The following is a 6,890-nucleotide window of genomic DNA, read 5'->3' on the forward strand; positions in this document are numbered from 1 at the left end:
TGACTGAACATACCATTGTTTTCTCATTTACAGTACAATCCTATTTACAGAGATAATGCATTCAAATCATGCAAACATATGTATCAAAGCAACATACCAAGAAGCTATTGCTTGTTCTTGTTTGAAAGTCAGTAGTCATTTGGAAAAGTTAAGGCAAAGCTAGTCAGTTCTAGATGTTACATGATACCATGTCAGGACCCTACAAGGCTATTGCGGCAGAACCTAGAAACTAGGGGTTACAAATGGATGTGTTTAATTGACATTCTTTATAGCCAAAAATATTACAATATTAAAAAATACTATTTTTATCTTGATACTATTTTTCATCCAAAAATATTATCTTTAGTGGACTTGCGTGTCGTATTCAGAGCTTAGCCTAGAGAGAATACTTAATAGTTTATGGCTATAAGACCGTAATAAAGGCAGCAATAAGAATAGCTAAATGTAATTGCAGCAGTTTAGGAAGGAGCACAAACACTAACTCAGCACCAGGGAGGTATCCCGACGAACTATTTGGTGTTCTTCCATCTCTTTAATTGCGTTCCTGAAAGCTGGTAACTACGTGTTTCTGTACACTTGCTAACATAGTATATACTGCTTCTAACTGTCCACAAGATCTGTAATGTAACGATATGAGACACTTGGCTGTTTGATAACAAATCGCAATGACTATATTTTTACCCCAGAACCGTTGTAACGTCTTCATGTGTCACAGAACAGACTCGGAGGTCATGCGTGAGGTACACCAGGTGTGATATCAAATAATGCAGCAGCATTTTTGGTTAGCTTTAGGTATAGATTATCTTAGATGGAAAGGTAAAAGATAATGAAGGCACTACATACAAGCCAAATGTTATTTATTAAACTGTTGTTTCTTGATAAGCAAAGCAAAATGTTCTTCCTTTGTAAACTGGAGGAATCCAGTCAAATAACCACTCAATTTGTGGGGACAAACTGTCTACAGAGATAGTTTTTTCTACAAACACCTTAGCACTGGTTATTATAAAAATTGTCACATTTGATTTAAGGCCTCAGGTGCAACTCTGAAACAAGGGACGAGTTTCTAACTTGTGATGGATGGTACCAATCATTGTGTGACTCAGGCTGTTCCTATGGTTTCACACACAATATGCAGTACAGTGCATATTCTGGGTTGTATCAGGGTGTGTGGGCAGGCATTTCTCTTCAGGATCTAGTCCAGAATTGTTTGTTTGCAGTAGTTTATTGCTTGGCTCATCTATTATGGTATTGCTGATTGCTGCCCCCATTCTCCAAAGATTTTTGTCAGAGATGTGTCAGGACTTGGCACACAATTTTTCATTTGTTTTGAAAAAAACTACCTCCGCTTCAGTTTTGTGCGCTTCTTACCAGCAGAGGATGCCTGGCTCTGGCAGGAGAACGCTTGACACAGTGCTAGAAAGCAGTGTGTGTGTGCAAGTGTGCATGTGCATGTACATACAAAAGAAATCTCATCCCTGGGAATATTCTCTACAGGCCCACAGAGGCTTTTTTCAAATTGGAGCACACTGCAGACTCCGCCTTGCACTGGCTGGACGCGGTCCTAAGGGATTGTAATTCTAGCCAGCAATTGTGTGCCCCAGTTTCTTCCTTTTTCACTGGTTTCAGTCTTTCCAACATCTGTAGAAAAGGATAGGCAAGGCATGGGAGTTCCTATAGCTGTGCCATAGACGTACTGCTCCACTTTTTCTAAAACAATTCAGTTCCTTTTGCTTTTCTCCCCCTCACCACCTGGGGTCACCCACCCACCAGGCAGCTCCATCTAGAGGCTTCTGCTACGACCCAGCCTACCCACCCAGCCTCTCAGCTGGACATGCCCGGGGCGGGGGACAAACTGGCCAAGCTTTTTGCTTGCTCCGTTTGAATTTCCCCTCAGTTTCCGAACACCAGGATCTGCTCAAGCTAGGTGCAACATTACAGACTGTTCTTTTTCAGATATTGGAAAAATAATCAGAGTTATAGATAGCATTTGAAACAAAGCTATTAAAATTTATTGGTTTGTAGGTTCTACGGCTGATAGAACTATTACAGTCCTGTGGGAAGCAGAAGCAAAACCAGTTGGATAAACATGTAAAAATGTGCAATTATTATTAACTAGTGGATAAAACATTGCAGGGAAATAGTTCCTATTTCACATGGCTGTAATTGAATAGATTAAACCCAAGGATGGTTCATTTCTTTGGACTATTTCGTGGTTTTCTTTCAACAGCAGTGACTGGTGATAACTGAAGGTGGGTAATCGGCTCTGGCATGCAAAGGTGGCTCAACAGCCTAGTTTCTGTGATGGGTAAAACCAGATACCAGGTGACTCAAATCATAGCAGGCAAAAGACTAGCCTGCCTGTCTAAATTAAATACATGCAGTGTAGTTTCTAGTGTTTGAATTTACACCTTTTGGCATCGCTCAGTCAATCAAAATGTGTGATTAGCCAAAAAAAGAGCATTGCGGCTGCATCTCACAGGAGCGTCAAAGAACATCCGCTGTTTACTGCAGATTCAAGGGCACAAGTCTGATCTCAGTGGAGTCACTGCGTATGTAGGGATTTAAATGAGAACAGGTTTATTATACGTTAGTGAAGGCCCAAAAGACCAATGCTTAAGCCAGGCGCCCCACAGAGAATGTAATGTGCTACCATCTGACAGGCACAGACCGCCACCCTAAGTGTCTGCACAGAGGTATCTTGGCATCAGTGGGAGGCAAAGAAAGGGAAAAAAAAAGGAAGCAGCAGCACAGGATGCAGCAAAACCATAATTTCTTCTGTCCTCTTCTGCTCCTATAGACTTATTTCAGCCTCATTAGATCACCTAACACTTTCTCTAAGAGAGCACATTTTCCTACACTATCCAGTTGTGGAAGTCCCCAAGAAATTTAATCATCCAATTCAGAAGTGAAGGACCCCCACACTCGCACGCAGGACGCTGTGTGTCAGAAAAGACAGGCAGTGGAGACTGGGCTGGGCTTGCTAAAATAATGTATATGGGATCTGTGCTGTTCCAGAAACAAGAAACCAGCTGCCTGAGCTGACAATGAAGAACAAGATTGCATGTTTATGTATGCACATAGGCCATTTTGAAATAATTTTCTGTAGTGCTTTGTTCCTTTTCCTAATAAGCCAACTTGTTTATCACTATAGCAACCAGCTACAGATTCCTGGAAAGAAGAGCTGCAAATACCCATTTGGACCTCTGTGGTCACAGGCAGTTGGTCCCAGCAAGGTGTCATACCTGCCTCCCAGAGCTCTGAAATGCCACGTAGGGACAGAGCGGGGTGAGGCAGGCGTGACATGGTGTGACATAGTGCGAGGGGGACATGCAGAGTGAAGAGGACTATGCAAAGCTTGATGGAAGCCATCACAAAAATAAACATTGTTTTAACTGAAAATAAATGCATTATATGTAAGAAAAAAAAAGTTTGAAACGCAGAGGACAATCCTGAATGCTGAAAAGATTCAGTTATCCCTCGATGCCATGGGCTTTGGTGATGAAGACTACAGGAGGTGGGAAATGGACGTGCAAAGAACCTGCTCAAGGGAGGTCCTCCAGGCGCGGGTAGGGATGGAAATCAACGCTCTCACCAAACATCTGCTGCTAGCACATACCTCTGAAACCTGTGCCAGTGAGTATCCCGCTGGTGCTCAGCCACGTTCCAGGTGACATCTCACAGCTACAGCATTTGCTCAAGGCCAAAGGTCAGTGGGGCAGAGCGAAAGATGTCATCTCTGGAGATAACCTTCAGGGGTAACACAATTACACAGAAGGGAAAGTGTTTATTTGCTTTTCAGCCTAGAAAACTGTACACACAAAAAACCTACATTACAAGAATATTAGCAGAAATGCAAACTCAGGCATTCAAAGATAGGAATCACTACAATTAAGATTGCCCGTTAAAGTGATCTCTTTAAGCACTTGCTTTATGATTCAGCCTTTGCACCTTCAATCTTCTTTTAAATCTGCTTTTTCAGATAATATGAAGAGGATCATCCTTATGCTGTTTGGCTACTCCTCCCCTGTATTCCTAGCTCCTGAGCTCTCCCCGAGTCCTGGTACCTGTTCAGTTTGCTTATATTTTGAGCAGGCCCTGGGTATGAAAAAAAAAGAAAGTTTAAAGCGGTATGGTTTAAAAAGGCTACTTGACCCTTGGTCCTCATATGAAGAGGGTTGAATGTTTTATTCCATGTTTTGTTTGTAATGTAATGTTATATTAATGAGGTAATGTTGTTGTAGCACCAGTGTCCTAGCATATGTCAGGCAAGCTTGTAAGGTGATGTATCTTCTAGTAGACTACATGATACAGTAAAAAAACCCCAAGCAGACAAGTGTTCAGGCATACCAGCTTTTCTTCAGGTCTGAAACAGCAACTTACTGAAATGCCCTCAAAGAAGGAACAGCTCCAGGTTACTCCCTGGAGTTATTCCTCATAAAGAAAATGTTTTCTTTCACCATGTTGTGATTTTTTGTAAGAGCCTCAAGTTGATGAATGTTTTTTTTGTCCTTGAGAAGTCAAAGGGTCTGCTCCGGTTTCTCTTGAAATCATAAAAGAACCTCTCACACCTTTATGTTTCAGACCTACATGAGGCCTTGTTGACAGAATAAATTGTTTTAGCATAACCAGATGTGGACTGAAACCAGCATTGCCAAATGCAAGCAAACTTCTCAGCAAGCACATTTTGCCCTACCTGAAGACTAAATCAGCCCTGCATGAATCTATTGCCCTCTATCTCACTGGCTAAAACCCCACCCAGGCTGACAGCAGTGACACTGAGACAGCTGGCAATCACCATGGTAAGTGGGTATTGCATGACAAGGCTTGCAAACTGTATTGCAAGGCAGCTGGGTGACACCTCATATTGTGAACCAGCAGATAGGAAAGTTTCTTGGTCTTGGCTGGGGACTTGGTTTCATGATAAAATATTTACTTCTGGGTTGGCCCTTGCCGTATGGAAATAACTGGCTGACACTGTCTCGGCTTTTTATGAAGACGTATTTTGAAAACTGGTGTTCAGAGTGCATCTCTGAGATGATGCGTGGTTTATTGCACCTCTGAGATTATGAGTGTTTTATGGCACTGTAGTGTCTGAGCAGTTGGAGGCTGGCAGATCACTTCAAAGACCTCCAGGGAGTTTGGGGAGCTAGCTGGCCAAATTGGGGATATTTCCTTACCATATGCTATTACATGTCTTGTATACAGTAATTGTATAGGATTTTAGGAGACATTAGGCAGGCAATGAGAAAAGGCACGTACGAAGGTGTGGTCTCTGTCCAATAACCTTACAGTCCCAGAACAGCTGAGGATTTATCATGGCTAGGGGAGAGCAGGCACCTTTTCAAACCACCTCCTCCCTAGGCTCACATTTTTCTCCTCGAGACAGGCTTGCCTGTACAGATCCATTACCAAAAAGAAAGAGGATTTTGCTGCATCTTGGTGCAGGCTGTGAATGGTGGTAGTTCCAAGGCAGTGAGGATAGCATCTTCGTTATGGGTAAGACAGGCAGTAGAAAAAGGGTCACACTATATCAACACCAACCAGAAACTCATGTGCTGGAAGTGTTACTTGAAACTCTGCCTCTTTTTTTTCTCTCGAATAGACTAGACCAGAGAGAGGGACAGCTGGGCTTGGTCAGCACCCAGTTGGCCTGCATGCCTTGTCAATATGTCTGTGGATTACTGCTGCCTTTCCATCTGTTCATGGTGTCTCCTCCCACACTGAAATTCTCATTAAACCCTAGCAGTGGTCATGATACCATAAATATACATGTCACACAGTACTCTTGCACTGAGCTTGCAAACTCAGCCCGTGATTAGCTGGGCTCAAAGACACTGAGGAACTGACTTCACGTTGGTGGTATTTGTAACACTGCCACCGAGCTGCAGTGCAAATATATTCCTCCTTCCCTCTTCACTCACCTTCTCAGTATTGCTTCTCTGCATTGTTCCAGCAGGATGTCCCTGGAGCCTTCCAGCTTGTCAGGCACAGCACACTGCTCTGTGTTCAAAAGCATATGGCCAACAAAACAAAGAGTTTGCAGCTGGAATTTGAATGTGGCACAAACTGAATGGCTTTAAAAATCAAGGTATGTGCTAGGAAGAAAGAAAATATAGAAATGCCAGGCACAAAAGGTCACGTAGTCCAACCACTGATCTCAAGCCAGGAGACATTTGTTTAAACTTCCCATGATGATAATCCAGCCATCTCCTGATGTAGTACCGAACTGTCCCAATGATAAGAAAGTTCTCCTGATATTTAACATAAACCTTACTGTTACTATATGTTCACAGGTTACTGCCTCAGCGCAAATGGAGAATAACTGACCACTTTCCTGTTTATAGCAACCTTTTATGCAGCTAGCACTGGCAATTCCCTTAATGTCTGCTTTTCTACAAAAAGCATTTTTTTCTAGAAATTCTTTTTTTAATTCATAATAAGTAAAAGTCTTCTCATTACATCTGTATATTTCTTAAAACGTGGACTCCAATCCAGGAAATATTGCTCTGATCACGATCTTAACAGTGCCATGTGAAGGACAGTATTTACCACCCATGCCTTTCATACATGTGGAACAGTTCCATTCATTTTGTTATCTATTACAGGTCCTTTTCTATGGTACTGTTCTCTAGCCAGGTTTTCTGTACACAGTCCTACTCCCTCCTTTCTAAAGATGGTAATATGGCTCTCCTTCTTGGGATTCTTCTTGTTCTTGTTCTTGTGCTTGTTCTTCAGGATTTTCCCCATTCCCCATGAACTCAGAAAGTGCTCAGTAATTTCTGAGATTTTGTCACAGGCATGGTAATTTAAGTAATTCCAGCTCATCCAAATATTCCTTAAAAGACTATTTTCTTATTCTAGCCTGTTCTCTCATTATTCATTTTAAATGC

This window comes from Ciconia boyciana, chromosome 3 (assembly GCF_034638445.1).
Source record: "Ciconia boyciana chromosome 3, ASM3463844v1, whole genome shotgun sequence".
Lineage (NCBI taxonomy): Eukaryota > Metazoa > Chordata > Aves > Ciconiiformes > Ciconiidae > Ciconia > Ciconia boyciana.